At 37.7% G+C, this 23,400-nt stretch overlaps 1 long non-coding RNA gene across 1 annotated transcript in view; it reads left to right on the forward strand.

Annotated features, from left to right (window-relative positions):
• Positions 1 to 322: 322 nt before the first annotated feature.
• The window catches only part of LOC144320181 (uncharacterized), a 59,637-nt gene continuing 36,559 nt past the window's right edge, over positions 323 to 23,400 (forward strand). The window contains exon 1 of the long non-coding RNA XR_013385744.1: positions 323 to 513. This is a non-coding gene — a long non-coding RNA (uncharacterized LOC144320181). The remainder of the gene's footprint in view (positions 514 to 23,400) is intronic.

Raw genomic sequence — 23,400 nt, forward strand, 5'->3', positions numbered from 1 at the left:
TGGCTTTGATTTGGTGGACTGAATTAAGCAATGTTAAGATTCTACATCATATTAACACCTGGAATTCTTCTCACTGGGCTGGTAGTTAAAAGCTCTTCAATCCGTTTCTCTTTCCTTGTTAATGATAGAATGGGAACCTTTAAAGAATATACATGAAACTCCTCATTAATCATTTGCTTCAAAGTTGGCAAAGGCAATAACTTCACTCATTGGCATGAATTTGCCCAATTAATCTGCAGGAATTTCCATGTCTGGTGATTATTTCCTGGGATTGGTTTTCACATGGTATGCCCTCCTGGGATGTTTCTTAGAACACAACTTAGACTGCAAGCCTTTCAACCTCATGGGATTTGTATTTGGGCTTCTTTTCTGCAGGCTTTTACCCTGTGGTTCTCACTGGAACTCATGTATGTCATTGGGGCTTTTATTTTCACCCAACTTCCTCCTGGGCTTTTACATCTGTGGCTGGGAATGGCTAACTGCATAATCTCAGAAGTGAGTGACTCTGCATTTGTAAGTGAAAAAATTACAAATGTTTGTTCTTGGGGACACTTCATAGGTTGTTGCCTTTTTATCTTATTTATATCTTGAATTTTTTCTTTCTGTGATTAAACTTAAAATATTAATAAAGTCAGTTATATGATAGGTAGAGGAATAGACGGATAGAAGACAGGTAATACAGATAGATGATAAATAGAAGATAGATGATAGATGGGGTGATGATAGGTAGATGATAGATGGATAGATAGATAGATGATAGAAGACAGCAAGACAGAGATACAGAGATAGAATGCTTCTAAGATACTTTTTCCAAAATAAGACTATTTTTTGAAATCTGCTGCACCGGTTTGGAGGCCCATCTTCCACCCAAAGCCATTGCTTCAGGTAATCAGGTGCCTCACTATTCCCCAAATTCTGTGTCATTCCAACCTTTCTGCTTTTATAAAAACTACTTCTAGATTTTCTTGTGATGTTCTCCATCATAACCTCTCAATCCACCAAATCCTACTCCTCCTTCTAAATCTTAATAAGGAAAGCTACAATTCCAGTTCCTACAATTCTTTGGACCTGCATTTATCCTTCCACACTTCTGATGGCCTTTTGCTACTGGCAGGACGATGCACTTGATACTTTAAGCACACTATACTTTCTCTTAATTTTACTGTATTTGTTAGTCTCTTCTTAAAAGCTGTAACAGAATAGCTTTTCAAGGTGCTATTCAGCTCACACAGGGCCTAGTCTCATATGAGGTGTTCAGCTATGAGCAGATTGAAAAGAAAACCTTAATCTAATGTATTCTCAAGTTATATCCACATGATTGTGGGTGACGTGGCTCATCAATGACCTGCACAGGGTAATGAATGGTAGGGCTTTATTTGCTCTCTCTCTCTCTTAAAAAAAAAAAAAAATCTATTTATTTATTTATTTAATTTACTTATTTAAAAGAGAGAGAGATATAGAGATAGAGATAGAGATAAACATAGAGATAGAGATAGATAGAGATAGAGAGAGAGAGAGAGAGAGAGAGAGAGCCTGAATAGGAGGGGCAGAGAGAGGGGGAGAGAAAATACACAGTAGAATCCAGACTGAGCATGAATCCCAATAAGGACTTGATGTGGGGCATGACCCCATGACCCTAAAATCCCGACTTGACCTGAAACCAAGAGTTGGATGCTTAACCAACTGTGCCACCATGATGCCCCTATTTTCTCTCTTGAAAAGGTCTGGGTTCTGGTATCACTACATAAAGGTAAATTCATGACTTCTGTTTCATAATTGTTCCCCAACTGCCCCTGACCTTTCCCTGGTAGTATGCAATTCCCTCTCTCTCCATTATGGAAAAGCAAGAGAGTTACATTTGAGGTAAATTATGTACTAATTATGTGAGTTGTTGTTGCAACCATTCTCAGTGACAAATTACTAATAATAAACCTTGCATTTTTCCTACTCACTGCCCAACCATGGAGAATCTCAGCAGGGACTCAGCATCTGTTTTGATGGTCTTGTTTTTCTATGCTTTATGCATAAACAGTTTTCGTATGAGTCAGGAAATACTGGCTTTCATAGTAGTGGGTTGAACATGGGTAACTGTCAGAAATGTTCTAGAACTCTTATAGTTTATGAATTAGATTTATAATTATGAAAACTTAGGAATATGTCACATGAAATAATTTTAACATGTGCCATGGTGGAGGAAAATGTTGAAACAATGGTTTCTGGACTTGTAAATATAATAAATGCCCATTTATTATTTTTTGTATTCATTTCATTATACTTGTTATCTATGACTTGGAATGGTTTTTCCCAAATTTAGAATAAAGCTATGCAGACTTGTAGAAATATCCATGACATAGCATCTGCTCTCTCATCAGAATTAGAATAGCATAACCAGTATCTCCTAGGATGCAATGGGAATCACAAGTCGAATGAGGCATCAATCTTATGCTCATGCTTCAGTGATCAGCCATACTGGCTGAACAAAGCAAACATTCCAAATTAAACATCATAGACATTGATTTGTGACTTAATGCAAAAATTTCCCTTGGAAAGGTTATGTTTTGTTTTGTTTTGTTTGTTTGTGGTTAGCAATTCCTTTTGACATAGGAATTCTCATTATGAACAAGGAAAATGTAAACAACAAAATTCATTTTCCTTCCCATAACGTAAAATTTGGGGAGCTGTTCCTTTAGTATATTTCCTTTCACTTGCCATGTTTGGTTCCTGGTTTCTCCACCATGATAAAAATATGTGCCATCTTTTGAAAGAGTTGGGACATTCCTATAAGAAGTAAACAATAATTACTGCCCCTTATCTTAAAAAGAATTTTGGCTATTACAACAATTAAAAATGAAAGCCAACTTCTTTTTTTTTATGTTAAGTTTTTTTTTTTAATTTTTATTTATTTATGATAGTCACAGAGAGAGAGAGAGAGGCAGAGACACAGGCAGAGGGAGAAGCAGGCTCCATGCACCGGGAGCCTGACGTGGGATTCGATCCCGGGTCTCCAGGATCGCGCCCTGGGCCAAAGGCAGGCGCTAAACCGCTGCACCACCCAGGGATCCCGAAAGCCAACTTCTAAATACAGAAGTTTTACAATTTTTTCCTGGTTATAATTGCAATGATATGCCTTGGAAAATCTTGAGAAAATCTATTCTTCAGCAATTTAGATTGTTTACAAAAGCTCCATGATTTCAACAGTGAACATACATCTGGCTGACAAAGATTTTGTCATATTTTTAGATCCCTTTACTCAAAGTAGGTCAATAGGATATTTTCAGAAACCTTTACTTCTGACTTAATATAAATTGCAAGAGATCTTTCCAGAAAATGCAATAACAGGCACCGAAGATGATTTTTCTTTTCTTACCAAATTTCATCGATGCCTAAGTATTAGTATTGGCAAGCCTGGCACTCTATTGCTATACACAGTTTTGAGCTGGGCAGTAAGTTAGTCTCTGCAAGGAGGCCACACAATCCCCAAATACTGATGTCATAAACTATACAGGAAGGCAAGGTAATACTTGAAAACAATGCTATTTCAGGAATGTTAGATTTTGTCTTGCAAGCACTATGAGGAATTGAAGTAATCATCTCAAGGACAAAACTCAAATGACAAACACTTTTCTTTTCCTTGTATCTGTTTCTAAATGGCAGAAGTCATAGAAACTGAAATAAATTTAGCAATTTAAAATTTGAAATGTTTTGTTGAATTCTATGAAAAGGCATTGTTAATTTTTGACACTATCTGAAATGTTCTTAATTACAAAACAAGAGAGAGAATTTTAATATTTGGAAAATAGATTACACTGCAAATTCTATAATACCAGAAAACTGGTTGGGTTCCAAAATACTCTGAGAAATCACAGATTGGAGGTATGGTTTAAAACAATCAGTATAAACTGTGACACTGTAAATAATGTTCTCTCCAAAAATATCCCCCAAATACATATAAATTTAATCTCATGCAAAAGAACCCTAATCTTAAATTTTATTTAATAAAAAACGAATAGTTTATTGCAGAATTTTTCGGAACAATCAGGGATGAGGCATATTGGAACAGAGGAATGAGGAACGATGATCTATTTTATAAGCAGAAGACTTAATAATGTGAATTATGTACAAGTACACTTTTTACCTCCCAAATAAAGAACACATGTGAAGATTTTCATGTAACAATGTTTTATTTTTAAAATCCTTACCATAATCAAATTATTTCACATGACTTTTAAAAATAGCCTTCTAACTGGTATTATGTTTTGGCTCTTTTTTTCCTCCAACCAATCCTCTTTTGGGTGGCCAGAGTCATCTGTCTAAAAACATAAACATCTGCCATGTTTGTGTACTTCAAAACTTTCAATGGATGACTACTTCTGAGAGGACTAAGTCCAATATTTAGGGCACAAAAAAGAGGCCCATGGTATAGTCTCTGCTCACCGTTCTACTTTATCTTTTACCATAACCTACACTTAGACAATTTCAGCCATATCTTTCAAGATAATACCTACACTGCTTATCCTCAAATGCAAGTTCTTCCATGGTAAACAAACTTCCGCATTTCTTATACCTCTCCATTCTTTGGTCTTTACACTTTAGCCATAGCAAATAATAGCTGTTTTTCCATCATCATGCTATTTCATTCCTCTGGGCCTTTGTTCATGTTCTCCCTGTGTATGTTCAACCTATCCTGTCTTCCACCTGGCTACCTCATAATCTTGTCATCCTCCAGGAACTTCTATCTTCCTCTACCATTTAACTTTTTAATTCATGCACTCCCACAACACCCAGGCCCAACTGATGACAGAAAGCTTGCTTTCATTATATCAAACGTATTCTTTCAAGTCTACTTCCCTTACTAGAATAAAAGCTAGATGGAGGCAAGGACTGTTTCGTCTACCTTTGTATTCCTAGCTTCTAGCAAAATGCCTGGCATGTTAAAAGGTCTCCATGTTTATATCTTGGAATGAATGTTACCTTTTACAAGGAGGAAAATCATTTGGGACTATGCATTGGACAAACAATATTTTTAGAAAAAAGTAATCTGGCAGAGCTTCATAATGGTTTATAATGCCTGCAATTTTTATTTCTATACAAAGATATAAATTCTGGCCACAGTTCCTGTAAATTGCTAAAACGTTAAAATTATCTAAGCATTTGGAATTCTATTACCTTGACAAACAAATAGCATTATAAATCATCTGAAAACTTGGGTTTGCATTTGAAATATCGTAAAAATGTTGTGTAAGGCTGGTGTCCTACAACAAGTTCAACACTGAAATTTGAAGTGTAGGGAAGGCAAACGTGATTCTTGAACCAAGTCTGCTTGTAGAAATTTAAAGGGATGTAGTTGGGCAGGACTCAGATTAAAAGGAAAAGATCAATGTCTCTTAGAGAGAAACACAAATGGGTAGATCTTTCCAACCTCATCCTTCAGCTCCAAAAACAACCCAGTTGAAAACAGAGGAGAGTGAGTCAAAGCCCTGCTGGGGAAGTGTGGATGAGCCGTCCTGGTGGTCTAGGAATCACCTCCTAGAGACAAACAACACCATGGTAAAGAGAACCCATCAACAGGTAGTATGAGTAGAATGGAGTGATCTACCCCTGCAGGTAGACAACTCTGACGGTTCATTCATGCAACAAATATTTCTGTGTACCAGGTGCTGTGCCAACCTTTGGTCATATGGATGTGAAGACAAAGAGATCCTTTTCTCTTATAGAACTCACTGTGGAACATAGAGAAGCAGGAGCATGTAATGATCATAAATGACCTGCAGTGGAAATTGCACTACTTTCCTCTTCACTGTATTGACCAAGTGATACTGACTTGTGAAATCCTGGTAACACCAATTGTACATTAATTTTCCCATAACCATGTGATGGCTCTTTGGGCCCCTAAGAATGGGAAATAATCCAGAAAAATAATGCTGAGATAAAGATCAATGGGTAAACCCTTTATTGAGAGATGCAAACCCAAGACAGCCAGAGTGGGGAGAAAGGAGAGTAAGATGAGATCAGGAAAGAGGAAAAGCAAGTACAGGTGGCCCCTTATCAAAGTGGCCCCAGCCTTCCAATAGAAAACAACTATGACTGGTTATTTGGTTCTGTAAGATGACTCCAGAGAGGTGCCTCAGAACTTCCTCTATATATCTGGTGACTTTCCTTCCTTCCTTCCTTCCTTCCTTCCTTCCTTCCTTCCTTCCTTCCTTCCTCCCTCCCTCCCTCCCTCCCTCCCTCCCTTCCTTCCTTCCTTCCTTCCTTCCTTCCTTCCTTCCTTCCTTCCTCTTTCTCCTCCTCCTTTCTTCTTCTTCTTCTTCTTCTTCTTCTTCTTCTTCTTCTTCTTCTTCTTCTTCTTCTTCTTCTTCTTCTTTTCTTCTTCTCTTCCTCTCTCTCCCTTTCTTCCTTCCTTCCTCCTCCCCCTTTCTTGGCAGCTACCTCTCAATGTTCAAAGTCTTCCCAATGGGTGTTAACTCTCAGAGTTCCTAACAGTATGACCCACTCCCTCGTGGCAGGCACTAGGAAAGCACAGCTACTGCAGGTCCAGCTAGTTCAGCCTTCAGCCTCAGACAAGGTTTCTGCCATTGGTAGCCTCTGAAGACAAGTCAGGAGGGGCTGGGAATTCACCACCACAGGAGTAGACAGGGGGTGGTGCATAAACAGCCCAACACGGGTCGGATATGTCCCACTGTTAGAACAGGTGGTACTCAGTGGTCTGTGAACAAGGCGTCAGGTAACATGCAACATAGTGTATTTTACCTTTTGTAATCCTTTCCACTACATTAGGAAGAAAATCTCAGCTGGTGCTATTCTAAAACACTTCTCCAACACTTACCTTTAAAAAAAAAAAAACAAGCAAGAACAATTTTATTCAAGATTATTGCAATAGGGGAAAAAGATTGAACTCACATTGGAATATAGCTGAGACAGCTGGGGATTTGTAGCTAATGGCAGGGTGAAAGGAAAGAGTAGAAAATCATTAAGAGGAACTCAGTTGATGTGGGGAAAGAGAAGCTTGACTGGCTACCAAGGTCAGAGGGATTGCCTCTAAACTGGCTTACCAGGATTCTCCTTAAAACTAAGCTCAGCACTCAACCCTTTTGCAAATGAAAAGAGGGCAGGTGAGTAGAATCTAGCTGGAGTTTAATTACATTACTATACTTTGATAATATTTCTAGCATATTTTGTATGTTAATATGTGTATTTCACCTGTTTCAGCTCTGTTGCCCTTATGGAAAGTAGGATGGGTGTATATTAATATCATGAAGGAAGATTTCCTTTCAAAATGAATTTATTTGGATATAAAACCCACAGGCTAAAGAAAAAAATACCCAAACCATCATATTGATGGTGATAGATAGATGAGGAAAAAAAAATCCAAAAGGAACAATACAAACAAGAAACTGTTAGAAAATGCTACCTTCCTGTGTTTGGACCTGATGTATGCCTGAGCATACATATGAGAACTTGGTCACAATGAGTTTTCTAATTAATTTTCTTGCTCTTAAATTAAATCTGTGTGCAAAAATATCAGGACTCATAGACCTACAAATGGAATCGACTTTATAAAACAACTAGTGTGCTTCCAAGTGTATAGTTGGCATTCTATAAATACTTTTGTCATTTGGCTTTTACTAGCAATAGAAGTGTCCTTAATTTAGGAAATAAAGAAGAAAAGGATGAGCAAACAATCTGGTACTGCGACAACAGCATTTTTCTTCCAGGAGCCCTTGAGAAATGTGTCACTTTAGATTTGCAGGTTTTCAGAACCAAAACATTGAGAAACCATCACACCAATCCTCTCTTTGGACAAAGGAAGCACCAATAGACCAAGGGGTTTCCCAAGTCCACACAGTTAGTGTAAAAAGTTTGAACTAAAACCATATCTCCTGAGGTCTAGTTGGGATTTTTTTGGAACATACACAGTGCTATGGCATAGTAAGATCACCTCTTAATTCGGCTTCTAAGCCCAGATGTTCTAGGAAGCAGACACATTTAGCCCACTTTACTTTCCTACGCAAGGGGAAGGCTGCAAGGGAGCTAGACCTTCTGAAACATTTAATGGTATTTGTCATTTCCCTCTTCTCCAATACTTAATTCCCTGTATTCTAGGACACCATTGCTTTCTGGTTTCCCTCTCATTTCTCTGGTCTCCAATTATTTGTCTACTTTATTACTCCCTCTTTTTCCTCCTGACCTTTAGATTTGTTTTTCAATTTTTTCTGACCTTATTCTAAATATTTGAGTACTTCAGCTATATAGTGGGGATAATACTCTTTAAAATACTTGGTGATTTATCTATCTTTACCTATTTATCTATCTTGTGATTTATCCATCTTTATCTATGTATCTATCAATTATTATATATCTCATGCTATTACCTATTTATCTATCACTTTTTTTTGCGTTTGTTTTATTTTTTTTAAGATTTTATTTATTTATTTATTTATTTATTTATTTATTTATTTATTTATGAGAAAGAGTGAGTGAGCAAGACAGAGACACTATATGCAGGGGAGTGGGAGAAATAGACTCCCATTAGCAGGGAGCCCAATGCAAGGCTTGATCTTAGGACCCTGGGATCATGACTTGAACTGGAATCAGACGCTTAACTGACTGAGCCAGCCAGGCACTCCTCCTTTGTTTTATTTTATGCATGCAGGCATCACTATTATGAAACCATGAGTTTAGTAATAAGTTAGTAACATGAGGAAGGGGCGGATTGTATCTCCCAAACAAAGCCAGCCAGTGAAGAAGGGAGAAAGCTGCAAACCAGTGGTTCTCACTGTTCAGGAAGGGAAAGTAGAAGCTTTTTTCGGTGGGGGTGGAGGCCAGAGTCTTGAGGAAAGATAATAGTTTCAAGATGTTGTAAGGGTTTTTCTGGTCTCTAGTTCCCTCATCTCTTTGAGCCCTGTTCTAGACTGGATGTGGTTGGAAGATGGTGTGGGTGTATGGTGGGTGAGGAAGTGGGGGGATCTTTGGGAAGATTAAAAACCTCAAGTAAGTTGAGAGGGAATCCAAATGATGAGGGTGTTTTTCAGTTATATCTCTGGGAATTTTTCAGCATGGTTCTGTAAGAGATTGAACTATTTGAAGAAGATGAACCCATGACTGTCCCAGAGGAAAGCCTCCCAGAGTCTTAGATATTCTCTGGTGGTGCAGAGAAAGCAGCGAAGATTCACCAGGCCTCCATAGAGATCCTAAAAGAACCAGTAACCTTAAGAGATGTGCATTCATGACTGCCATATCCAGGAACATCCCAAAGTTAAAAATAAGGTGGAAACCAAAGATTTCATTACTATCCAATGGGATACTCCAAATGATAATATTTTACCAATAGTACCAGAGTGGGCAAAGTACAGAAAAACTAGAAATCAAGCCTGAACAACTCCATGACACTAGAATCAGAGGGACCCCCAAAGAATGCATGTAAAGTGGGGGTTCCTCCTAACTACCCATGTAATAATGAATAGAAATTTCTTTCTGCACACAACTATAAGTCTAAAGAAACCTTAATAGAAAATATAATCTTTAAACTGGTTGTATAAACAACCCAATTAATCTATTCACTCAAAAGTAACTTAAACCTGAAACATTATCTTGCCCTTAATTGGTGTCTCCCTCCCTCCTCCTCTCTCATAAGCATTGGTAACCTTTGCCAATTGATGGGAGTCTAGACTGTAAGAAGCATATAATACAGACAATGCTAAAAATTACTTTTTTGGAGTATTGTGTATATTTAGTTACCACGATTCATCTAATGTTCATTATATAAAGACAAATTTTAAAACTGTTAAGTGGCATGATGGAAATTCAGAAAAATAAACCATGCCAACCATATGTTCCATAAGCCTTGTGCTAGGCCCCGGTGGGTTTTCTTTGCATGGTTGTTCCACAAGAACCTCACATTCAAAGTGTCCAATGCTAAACTTATCTCCATCCCTTCTTTATTTTCTCACGCTAATGACACCCAAAATTGGGATAGAATCCTCAGAGCAATGTTTCTTGTTGATGTTAGATCAAAAAATGGTGAATAAATAAACACTGCCCCAACAACTGTCAAGGTACCATTATTGGAGTTCAAATGGCCCAGCTCTAATGCAGTGTGACATTGGGGAAGTTTCAATGAGACCCAGCATCTTCATATATATAAAGTGAAGCAAATAAAAACAATTACAGAGATCCTATGAAAAAGAAATAAGACAGTGTAGTTCGATGTTTCCTTGCATTTAAATTTTTTAAATTCTTTTTTAGAGAAAGCTTGTTTAGCTAACGATTCAAGATAATGCTCTTCCAACTGATTTGTCCAATTTATCCTTTATTTATATGAATTCAATTTAAGCAGGATAAGAGAATTTGAGGTAGCAAACAGGGATGATTCAGTTCATCAATTTATATAATTAGAGAAATATTGCTGAGACTTTGTAAAATGCCATCACATAGACTTTAAAAATAAAAGTGCTTGAGACATTGTTATTTAAATAGGAAAAAATTTGATACTCCGGCACAAAGTATATCCAAATAAATTTCAAATGGCTCAGAGATTTAAATTGAGAAAGAAGAAAAAAAGCTATGCAAACACTAAAATAAAATGTGAGTGAATTTCTTTATGCTCTGGGAAGAGGGAAGGTTTCCTAACTATGACTTCAGTTCCAGAAGAAATAAAAGAAAAAATAAACGCTTTTTACTGTATTTTTTAAGTGCATGATGAAAGATAAGTGACAAAGCAAGTAAAAATTATTTGCATCTTACATCAAAGGGATGATATCTTAATATATAAAAATTTCTAAAAATCAGGAAGAAAAAGATAGTATGCCAATAAAAAAATGGGCAAAAGATACAATGGTGGGGGAGGGAGCCCTTGTTTTGAAAAGTAGGAAATTTAAAAATACCAAGCATTTCTCTTGCCTATCCTATTTGAAAGAACCACAGTGTACTCCATAACTGATGAAACAGTGTCTCTCTATAGAAATGTTCCAGTTAATAGATAAAGAAGAAATGAAAGGATGAGAATATTACTATTTTGTGCACCCTCATGGGCTAATGAATTTAGGCCTAAGCATCAGGTAATCTCTCTCTCTCTCTTTTTTTAAGATTTTATTTATTTATTAATGAGAGACATACAGAGAGAGAGAGAGAGAGGCAGAGACACAGGCAGAGGGAGAAGCAGGCTCCAGGCAGGGAGTCCGACGTGGGACTCGATCCTGGGACTCCAAGATCACTCCCCGGGTCTAAGGAGGCGCTGAACCGCTGAGCCACCAGGGCTGCCCAGCATCAGGGAATCTTAACATAACAAAAAAAGAAATGAGACAACCTATGTCTTCAAACAGAAGTATACAATGCTACCAATGAAATGTTCTTTCCAAAACAAAAGCAAAGCAAAACAAATACCTCTCTGCCAAACTCTGCCAAGATATTTGCCAGTCATAATCACGGTGGTTGCTAGTGTAGGAGAACCTGGAATGGCTTGAACAGAAGCCACACCTCCCTGGAAAGCACTTCTCAGATCCTTATTATCTCGGATGTTCAAACTGTGATCCTTTTCTCTGGGAATCACCAGATCCATTATCACGAGAAAATAAAGAAGGGATGGAAATGAGTTGAGCATTGGACATGTCATGATAATGACATCCCAAATCAGGATAGACCCGGGAACCCAAAATGCCCAGCAGTTTTGGAAATAGAAGCCTTCCTTTCTGAAATTACTCTGGTTATAATACTTAAGATGTACTCATTTAAGTGTATCTTTAGTAGGTTTTTTTTTAATTAAAGATTATTTATTTATTTATTTGGGAGAGAGAGAGCACAAATAGGGGGAAGAGCAGAGGGAGAAGGAGAAGCAGGCTCCCCACTGAGCAGGGACCGCCCCCTCCCCCCAACAATGATCATGACCTGAGCTGAAGGTAGACACTTAACCAACTGAGCCACCTAGGTGCCCTTCAGCAGGTTTTAAAAGTAATTTTGAGAAATCTTTTCTATTTCTTTCCTTTGGAATGTTGGCTATTTGATTTTAAAGCCATCTTAGACCACCTATCTCTATTTGATTTACTCATCCTTTTTGATAGAGTTAAGATTTTTGTTATATCCGCTGGAGGTTGAGGTGGTGCAGCTGAGCCCCTCCCTCTAGCTTCATTTCATTTTAATAAGTCAAACAAAACCATAATGTTCTCTTTTCTCCTCAGTAATTCAGGTTCACATCATTTCAGCTACATTTCTATGCCCTTTTAATCATCCTCGATCTCTCTAAGTCTATTGATCTCTTTGTTGCTTTGTTGCCTTTTATAAGATTTTCAAGACCATTTCTCTTCTCACCTTATATAAATCAATCTGAAACTGTGCATATCGGAAAAGCAAAATGGAGGAATGTCTATGACTCTTAGGTTCTAACTTGAGCTTGAATTTCAATTTCTCTAACTTTTCAAAAGGTATGCTTGTAAGAAAATGTTCACATTCTGTTTGCTCCATTTCTTAAGACTTTTCTACCCATGAATCATCATTTTATGGACGATCTTAGCTGGATCACTAATTAGACTTCTTTATTGGCAATATTATCACCAGTACACATAATAATAATAATAATAATAATAATAATAATAACAGTCCTGATGTACTGAGTGCATTGAAGTGCCAGGTACTCTCTTGGAGCTCTACAATCATTAACTCAGTCAAGTTTTCATCACCACTCTCCAAGTGCAACAAGAGTGGCCCACATTGTAGAGGTGAAGATCTGAGACTTGGAAAGTTTATGGAGCATAATTCCTTCACACTGCCTGAAAAACTCAAAATCAAATCCAGGTCTATCTGAATAAAAGCTGTGCTTTTAAGGACTGTACTTTTAGTTGCTTCTCATTGTTAGTCTTAAAAATTGCTTTTTGTTTTGTTTGGGGTGTTTTGTTTCTTTTTTTTTTCTTTTTTTTTTTTTTTTTTTTTTTTTTCAGATTGTCAGCTCAATTAGAATATGAAGCATGATTAAAAAAAGTTGTATGAAGAGCATCTGAAAATACTGCCACATAGGGGAGAAAGCAAAGATTCTAAGGAGGGCACAGCATGCATTTCTAAGCACTAGAAAAGTCAACTATGTATCCTTTTTTTTTTTTAAGATTTTATTTATTTATTCATGAGAGACACACAGAGAGAGAGGCAGAGACACAGGCAGACGGAGAAGCAGGCTCCATGCAGGGAGCCGAACGTGGGACTCGATCCCAGGACTCCAGGATCACACCCTGGGTCAAAGGCAGGCGCTAAACCACTGAGCCACCCAGGGATCCCCTCATCAACTATATATCCTATTTGTATCACTTCAGAGAAGAGGTTTGGGACAGGTCAGTCCCTGTGGGAAATGGATAATAGGGAGAAGAAAGGAGCTATGACTTTAAGGCTATTTTTTGAAGTCAATGTACACTTCTAGGCAACAAAGACAAAGAAATTAGAAGGCAGGGTTTATATTAGTTAGATGCTGCTTTCAGCCTGTAGCAATAGAGACCTTTTTGCAACACTTTAAACAGGCAAGACTTTAGTCTCTCATGTCAGAGCATTCTGAGAGAGGAAGTCCAAGGCTGTTTTGGTGGCTCCACAGAGTCCCTTAAGGGCTTAGACTTCTTACAGTTTTCCACTTCTACACCCATGCTTTCTGTTATCCAAATTACCTCATAGTCCACAATGGCTGCAGAGACTCCAGCCATTGCATTTGGAATCCAGTCAGCAGGAAAATAGAAGGTAGAGAGTATAAAGGAATACCCTTCTTAGGTCTGGTGGCTTTCCAAGAAGGACCAAGAGGCTTCCACCTAGATTTCATCAACAAGACTCTTAGTCACATGGACAAAATTGTTGAAAGAGAATCTGAGAAATGTATTCTTTTAGCTGGGCTCACTGTCCCTTTAAAGAAAATGGAGGGTTGCCTGCAGGGAAAAAAAAAAGTAAAAGGAGGAAAATTAATATTATTAGCATTTAGCAATCTCTGTCATAAGCCAGGCCTGGGTGGGGAAAAAGAAAAAAAATGAAAAACAGTTTTCAGCCAGCAGGGCAAAGTCCAAACAACGTGAATCTCACTGAAACAAATGAGAAGAAGGCAAGACAGTCCAGTTGGCAAGCCTGTCTTGGGATCAGGACCCATTCTTAACCACATATTTTTTAAATTTGGTTGTTTTCAAGCTTCTAATATATAGTTTATATTTGCTCTTATGGATTTAATTATCTCCCTTTTCCTACCACTAACAACAAATAACTCAGTATGAGATAGACAAATGTTCCGGATAAGTCAATACTGGCCCATGATGAGGATGAATTAACTTTTTTTAAAAATAAAAATCTCTGCCTCCAGGGGCACCTGGCTGGGTCAGTCAGTGAAGCACCCTACTCTTGATTTCCACTCAGGTCATGGTCTCAGGGTTGTGAGATCCAGCTCCATGCTTTGGTATAGAGCCTGCTTAAGAGTCTCTCTCTCTCTCTTAAAAAAATATATCTGACTCCAAATTTCAATATCTCAGGGCATTTTGTGTCTTCAACCAAACTTTTTTTTTTTTTTCCTATTTTGAACTTCTTTTCTTGGCTAGTTTTCCTGCGCTCTTTCCACATAGTGAACTGACTGGACACAGTGCCATAATACACCCATCTGGACTCTGGTAGGTATTTTGGTTAAGATCTAGATTAAATTAACCCTACTATATGTAGTTACCTAAGCCAACAGATGCATATTATCTAGAGATGGTATACTGAGGCCCAAATAGGGGCAGTATTAACTATTCAGGACCCCTAACAGAACCCTTGGGTAGGAAGACTCAAAACACCGTAATTCATTTGCAGGCTCTTGTTCCCATGAACTTTATGCATTATTTCAACATTATATATAAAAGTTATGACTTGCATTTTTATTATTGCTTCTGGCTCCCAAAATTTTCATCTTTACTTACAGTAGCTAAAATTTTAGGGGAATTACTTTATACTTGTTGACAAGTATCAAGCAGAAGGAGTCCAAAAAGAAGCCAGAAGCATGGGAACATGACAAGTGTACTGAAGATGGAGAAGGTCAAGGAGAATCCTTTGGAGGAGCTCAGAAAACAGTAGCTTAATCTGTAATTAAAGTTTAGTCTTTAACTTTGGGAAAAATTAGGTCATCTACAATGTTTGGGCTCAAAAAATAAGCAAAAGAAGAGCAACTCCACTGACTGTCTCTTCCTTACTTCTAGCTGCCTTACCCAATACTTAACTCTACGCTAAGTCTGGCCCTAGAGAAATAAGGTTCATTTTATTGGGTATGAGCTGTAGAGCTCACGTTTTGCCAACAGTATGATTGTAGGAGTTTCATTTTGCTTTCCAAAGCAACCTGAATCCTCCTCCTCACCCATGTGAACCTTCCTCAGGAACAAAGAGACCTGCTTTTTGGTACTTGGGAGAATGGGTCAGATGATGAATATTTCACCTACCCTAAGAAAACACAGTGAGGCCAAAACACAGAATTGAGATGCTTCAGGAAAAAGCAAACTACTTGATATGCAAACACAAGCATTTCTCAGATCCAGAAGTGGGAAGTGAAGTTTCCTGCCTCAAAGTCATTCTTCAGGAGGAAAACAGTTGGAAGAAAAGAGAAGCCAACATATGGCAGGTGTGACCAACAGAGATGTGAGTGTTGCCAATCCAAAAGTCCAAAATAGAGTGTCCTTGCTTCTTTTCATCTCTTAAAATATTTCTACATGTAAATCACCCATAACTATGTCAGATCCCAAGACAGTTTAAATTATATTTAATTATATTTAGGTACAACCATGATGAACAGTATTTAGAAAGACGTGTCAGCGATAAAGTACATTTTGTTCACAACCACATTTCTTGTCAAAGCATGGAGCTCTTAAGAGCATTCAAACTAAGAAAAATTAGTTCTTTACTAGAGAATATGTTTTTACCTAGAGAATAAGTATTATTACAAAATACAATGTTGGAAAACTATAGTTTAGGAAAAAATCCAAAAATTTTATTGTCAAACAAGATATCTTATGCACTGTTCTTTAATAACTAATAGAAATGAAGCAGATTCCAGTAACATAGTACTAAATTACCATCAAGATTCATATTTCATATATATATGTGGCATTTTCTACGAGAGTAAGGGCTAGAAATTCAAAATAAGTAAGGGGTTCAGTCTCTATCATGTTAAAATGTTTTATTATTATGTAAGTATGGAAAGGCCAACAGATCAAGAGACAATTGCCCTTGAAAACATAGTTTGTTATACTCACAGATTCCCAAGAGAAGAGGCATACTGTGTCATGCAGGGCCCCGAGGGGAGGCATAGAGGTCTGCTGGGACACAGAGGGAGTAGAAAGAAAATTGCATGAGAGACTTTATCGTGGTTTCTGTGGGAAGGAACTAGAATAGGGGAAGCAAGGTAAGTAGATTTGGGATTGGTTAGTTTAAAAAAAACTTTTAGTGGAGGGTACCTGGGTGATGGTTAAGGGTCTGCTTTTGGCTCATTTTATAGAATCAGAGTTCTCGGGGCCCTGGGTGGCTCAGTTAATGAAGCACCTGCCTTTGGATCAGGTCATGATCCCAGGGATCCAGCCTCACATCAAGCTCCCTGCTTAGTAAGAAGCCTGCTTTTCCCTCTCCTTCTGCTGCTCCCTCTGCTTCTGCTATCTCTCTGTGTCAAATAAATAAATAAAATCTTAAAAAAAAAAAGAATCACCCTTCAATTGCTGCCCTAGCATGCTGCTCTGTATATCATGTTGTCCAAAGTTAAGGAAAAACAAACAAACAAACCTCAACTCTGGAATCTTCCAGAGCAATTCACAACAGCCATTGAGGAAATTCGTTAGGTCACAACACACCTCCTGGGTTTACCACCCTTCTAACATTCAATTTAGTTGGCTCTTTCTAGTAGCAAGCATGTCACGTGGGCCTTTGCAAGCGTAATTCGGTTTCCCCTATGAGCTTCTGTCCATTCTATCTAGATGAATCGGTCTATTTACTACCACTTCTGGGGAAAGCCAAGCAACATGAGCCCACGGAGGCTTCCCAACATGGTTAATGCTCTCTGTGACACTGTAGGGCTCATCACACTTCTTGATTTCTGTTGGAAGAAAACGAAAGGATATTTTAAAGATTTATTTTCAGGCACTCCAATGACCCTCATTCTTCAATTCCAATGCCCTTGGTAGGGTGACAAATAGCCAAATCAGAGTAAGAGAAATTAAAACCCAAGGGAAATAAATAATCCCTGCTATAAGATATCATCTGATATGCCAGGGCACTAAAATATAAAGGTACCAATAAGTAGCCATCCATGTTGTTTACCTCTCAAAGTACATTTTTCTTTGTTTATTATAGTCATTTCATAAATTACAAGGAAATGGACAAATTATGAGAAAAAAACGAAGATAAAGAATAAAAGATTATCCAATGCGACCCATTTTTGAAAATAATTTATCTATAGAGTTTATAAATAAAAGCATTATTAGCTCATGTTACTTTAGGAGAAAAAATAATATTACCTAAAGTCAAAATCATATTTAATCAGTTAAAAAGATACTCATTTGAAAGAGAACAGATAATATTCTCCTACTCAAAATTCCTCTTCTATTATATGTACAGACACATGGCCTAACAGTTTATACTGTGTAATTCTGTAGGTCATAGTCTAGAATGCATCACTTAAAATGTAATGGTAACCAAGTAGACCATGAATCAGACTCTTCTTATGCACCAATCACTTCAGGTTTTGTCCCTCTTGTTCATTTGTTGTTCCAACTACTGCTAGGGGCCCTACTCTATATGAGTTCCAACTCTTGTCAGGAAAGTACAACTTGACCTCACGTCACCTCCTGTTCAGGCTACATAAATAGCCCCAACCCCTCTAACCTCCCTACTGATGCCAAAGAGTGGGTACCAGCAAGCAAGATCCTATTGACACCTGCACCACCTCAACTTGAAAGTGGTACAGACTATGTCCAGTGGGATGAAACTTTGACCAGTGGAAGATAGGAACAAGAGGTTATGCCTTTCCTTCACCTGTTCCATTAAACTGAGAAGTGACTTTTTTTTTTTAAGATTTTATTTATTTATTTATGATAGTCACAGAGAGAGAGAGAGGCAGAGACACAGGCAGAGGGAGAAGCAGGCTCCATGCAGGGAGCCTGACGTGGGATTCGATCCCGGGTCTCCAGGATCGCGCCCCGGGCCAAAGGCAGGCGCCAAACCGCTGCGCCACCCAGGGATCCCCAGAAGTGACTTTTTAGACAATGATCCTTAAGAATCAGCAACCATCCAGGTTCTCTAATTGCCCCTCTCTCCTTCCTTGCCTCACTCTCTATGTCCCTCGCTATCGCTCCCTAAGATTATGTTCCTTAGTCAAAAAGTCAGTAGAAAAAAACAACACTTGCCCTCAGGCTCTCCTTTCTGGAGAATCTAGACTAAAAGAGACATTTCCATGAATATCTTAGTATAGTTATCTCTACTTATGTAGTGTTTGATGGTTCACCAAAGCACTTTCAGAATAATATCTCATCGAAACTTTTAATATGAGCTTTTGGAAACAAAGAACATGAGAATAACTAATTCATTCTCTTCATAAAGTATGAACCAATTATGCAAAACAGATAACTTCAAACTTTTCAAAGCTATATCTGTATGTCTCTAATCCAGACAGTTTTCACTGGGCTTTAATCACTAAGACTTTATTTTTTAGGGATTTAATTGAGGTCTCATCCAACTTGTGATTAAACAAGAATTTCTGTCCATTCCTCATCCTGTTGTTTTCATATGTTCTCTTCTCTGCATTTGTGTCAAGGAGCTTGACATTACCTGCTTTTATACTCAGGTATCCTAGACATAATTCTTATCTTAAGGGTATATATGGTGGTTATGGCTACGGGCATAAAGACAGACTATCTGGGCTCATAATTCCAGCTCTGTGACTTAGGAACCTTGTGGACATTTGCAAGTTGCTTGATTTCCCTGGACTTTTGCTCATATATAAAATTAGGATAAAAATAATACCTACATCATAAGATTATATAAAGGATTAAATGAATAAATTTAATTTGAGCAATGCCTGGCAAATATTAAGCATATAACCATAAATTTGTTTACTTCTTTCTCTTCTGCTACTATAATTCTTTGGAGGGAAGGAAGAATCACAAAGTTAAAGTCAGAAAGACTTGAATTTAAATCTTGGGTTTACAATGGAAGAGTTGCTTGACCTGAGTAAGTCACTTGGCTAACTCTGCAAGTCTACTTGTTATCTTAGTCCCTTTGTGAACTTCCTTATGTCCATAATTCCTTCTCTTAAGCCCTCAGAATTAGGATATGTTCACACACTAAACATTTGTCATATTTTAGAAATGTAATAAGGTACCTACAGTGTATTTTAAGAACACCCCCCTGCTGGGGATTGGTATAGCACTAGTAATCAAACACATTAACATTTTTACCGAAAAACTTAGAAAAATTTACAGGAGATGGAGTAAATCTAAAAACCTAAAGAACCAGTGGAATCAGATCAGGTTTTACCCCTAAACAAGCCTGCCATATGTTTACAGTCCCTTTGTTTTTCTGAATTTCAGAAAATGGCAGTGCAAAACTGAATTTTCAATGATCACCAAGACACAAGCACCTTTGAAGGACATGATTTTCATTCAAAGCCCTTTCTTTCCTTCCTGTATTTCCCATCATGCTCTAGAGGTAGGATTCTGGCCCTGCATTTGCACTACTGCTCCACCAAGAAATGCCCCCTTTTCTTAACTCATATTCTTCATCTTGTCCATATAAAAATATTTATGAAGTACCTATACCAGGTAGATGATAACCAATAGAGGAACATCATTTCATAAGACCTAATTTACTGTCTAGGAAGCAGAAACATATAAAAATGTTGAAAGAATCCAGATATTCTATAGAGATCCTCTGATACCAATAGGTAGGTGTTTTATATGTCTTCCTTTACCCTCATATAATTAGACTAAGCCATTTGAGAAATGGGATGGTCTTACTTATAAATAGGCACTAAATAATTGTCACAAAACTGCAGACAGTTCCTTCTTTTAAAATGCTATAAATATTCAAGCAAGGTTCCTTTTAAGATGTCTCTAGGGTTCTACATTTTAACAAATAAAAAATATTACCTATTAAATTACTTGCTAAAACTTACTTTTCAATTGCCATGAAAATCTGTGTTTCTCTAAGCATGAATCTGAAGTTAGACTCTGTTGACAATGGAAAATCCTTTATATCTGAAAAGACAAATTGTTCATGGTCAAATTTCTCTCTAGAATATTTTTGAATTATCTCCTTATATGACATATTTCATGAATGTTCTTAAGGACAAAATTAAAACTCCATTTGACCCCCTAAAAAAGATTAGTCAAATCCATTACTTGGCATCTGTTAGAGGTGATGACCACTCTCTGAGGCTATCATATTTAGTCTCCTCTCCATCTCCCCACCAAGTTTTCTATGGTGCTAAAACCTATTCTTTGGATTTGATTTTTCTTTTTTTGCATCAATAAACATTCACCTCTCTGTATGGCTCTCACCTCAGAGGTGTTCAAATATTTGCTCCATCATTATCGCTCTTAGTCATTATTTATTGAGCACATCACCCTGTCCCTGCGGTGTCCCCTAGTTCCAGGCATGCCTCACAGCTGGGCAATGTATCTCTCAATGCAATCTTATTTGTTTCCTTCTTTCAATACTCATACATTGGACAACACAAATAATCTTTGAAATCCGAGGCTAGTGTCATTATTGAAATAGAAAAGATGGACATCTTTTCAATAATTTTTTTTCCAATTTTTTCTTCCATCTCATGTGAACCAGTTCAAAACCATTTAAGTTTGTTAAGTTGAGTAAATAAAAGGGGAATAGAGTCCTATATGTGAAGCAGCTTAATTCCATTTTTTTTTTTTCAAATTGAAAAGTCAACCCTGCTATTGCAGCATTTCTTTCCGGCCTTTCCTTCTGAAACTCCATGAAAAAAAAAAAAAAAAACAGAGTAGCATAGACACATATTGCACATTTATCTAGTTTTAGACCCTGAACGTCAAGGTGATGCCTGGAGCAAATATTTAGCCAGGCAAATGGTAATCTTATCAAAAGAAGGATTTATAAGAGAAATACTAGCACAAAGCTCCCTGCAATGGGTGAATGGCTTTGGGTAATCATCACTATTCTTTGCACTCATATTTGACAACATCCTTCTCGGCAACAGCTGCTTTATCACTGCCTTTAATGACCATAAACCAGAAAATCTTGCATAATTCAGCGAGAGTATTCTGAAGGCCCTCCGTCTGTCTGAGCTTTGCTGAACAGTTTCTTTCTTGGGGATTTCTTGACTAACAGGTGCATCATTATACACACCAACAATTGGCAGAGTGAGGAGTGCAGTAATTCAGTGTGCAGTGCCTTCTGATAACTACATAAAGAAATGAACTTCCTTAAGGAAGAAAAAAATGGAGAACCATTTAACTTGTCCAAATGCATTTAAGCTGATGTTATAGGGAAGACAATTTAGATTCTGAACAAGTATTTGTGGCTCAATCTCAATCTTCTTTCCACACAGCTCTGAGTTTTGCTCACAAACAGAACTACTTTGGGCAATGTTATTTTCCCTTTGTAGGCTTGCACTATTTCTGAGTTCATACAGACTAAGAGTGCTCAAAATACTGATCAAGTTAAAATAGGGTCTTGAGAAATTCCATTCAGCCAGAAAGGAAATAAAATAAAAGTTTCACCTATGGAAAAGTTACCACAGCTACAATGAGGACAAATTCCAACCTTGATTTAAAATCCAGTTAAGTGTCCAGTCCATGACCTTTGGAATGCATCTTCATATCTCTGAACTTTAATTACTGAAACTAAAAGCTGGAATTGCCAAATGCTTCCTTAGACATGGGCTTTGGAGAAATTGGGGAAGGTTGTATGGAAATATATTAAGCTTTTAATATATACACAGAATGCGAAAGAGTACAGAGTGCACAGATTGTTAGAATATCTACAAAATGTGAAGTGTTAGGTTGGAAAGCCTCATAAAAATCAAGAGGTCTAGGGTTCTGACCCACAACAGACTACATGACCTCAGACTCATCCCCTGGATTCAATAACAATGATAATGGTTAACTTAGGAAACTTAGGAAAGAATAATGTGCTATACAATTATGGAGTAAAGCCACTATTGATGAAGTTGATATTTTATTGAGGAGCAAAGCTGCCATGATGGCTAAGGATCTTTCACATAAAGTCCTTCTTTGAGTAGAAAGCCACCGCCAGCATTAGACCTCATTATCCTTTGTGCTGACTCTTGTGATAGTCCCTCCTGGGTTCTCTCTCTCTCTGATCCTCTAATACTTTAAGTCTTTCTAAATTATAGTCACTGGATATTATAGTCACATCACTCTTTTTCTTAAAACACTTCTGAAGATTCCCCATTGCCAGGTCCAGCTGCTTACCTTAGAACCCACACTAAGAGAGCATGAAAGTTCCATCAATCAGGAATAAATGACATGCTCACAGATCAGGAACTAATCACTGGGCACCAGACAACCCTAGCAAAGCCCTCAGCTGCTTTTCTATCTTGTGCTCATTTTTCCCCCTCAGACACCTGCAGCTTCCAGCTGCTTAAAGATCTGGTTGCTTCTTAACCTGTTAACTCATAACCCTCAAGCAGTTAGCCATTGTCTCCTTTATTTCTCTAGAAGGCAATGTGTCTCCATCTCAGCACTTGAATTTTAATTCTTTATCTCTGAGACTGCCCTCCATGCAAAGTCACAGGGCAAAATTTTCCCCCTCTGTCAGTGTGATTAGTTTGAAAAGGACTGGCACAAAATAATTAGTGTTTGTTGAATGAATGGACCTGCCATCCACCATTAGCTTCTGCTGCTTACAGTGCCCAGAAGTTACTATAGATACAGATGATACCTTAATTCCAGTCATGCTCTTTTCTCACTGGATGCTCAAAGTCAAAGTAAGACTCAAATAAGTCTTTTTAAAACTCCATATCAGGGGATCCCTGGGTGGCTCAGTGGTTTAGCGCCTGCCTTTGGCCCGGGGCGCGGTCCTGGAGATCCGGAATCGAGTCCCACGTCGGGCTCCCAGCATGGAGCCTGCTTCTCCCTCTGCCTGTGTCTCTGCCTCTCTCTCTGTGTCTCTCATGAATCAATAAACAAAATCTTAAAAAAAAAACCTCCATATCATAGATTTTCCATGATTATATATTAAATTAATGAATAAAAATGGCTCTAAACCACTGACCCTCTTTCTTTCCCAATTTAATTTCTAAAAACAAAATTATTCTGCTCCTACTTTCAAAATATTTGATGTTTTCACATTTTAAAACCTTTCAAAGTTTATTAGTTCTGTTAACAACAACCAAGCATTTCCTTTGTCCTGTAGTTCATTCTCTTGCCTAGATGTTGTATTTGAGCA

Source organism: Canis aureus, chromosome 9, assembly GCF_053574225.1.
Source record: "Canis aureus isolate CA01 chromosome 9, VMU_Caureus_v.1.0, whole genome shotgun sequence".
Taxonomy (NCBI): domain Eukaryota; kingdom Metazoa; phylum Chordata; class Mammalia; order Carnivora; family Canidae; genus Canis; species Canis aureus.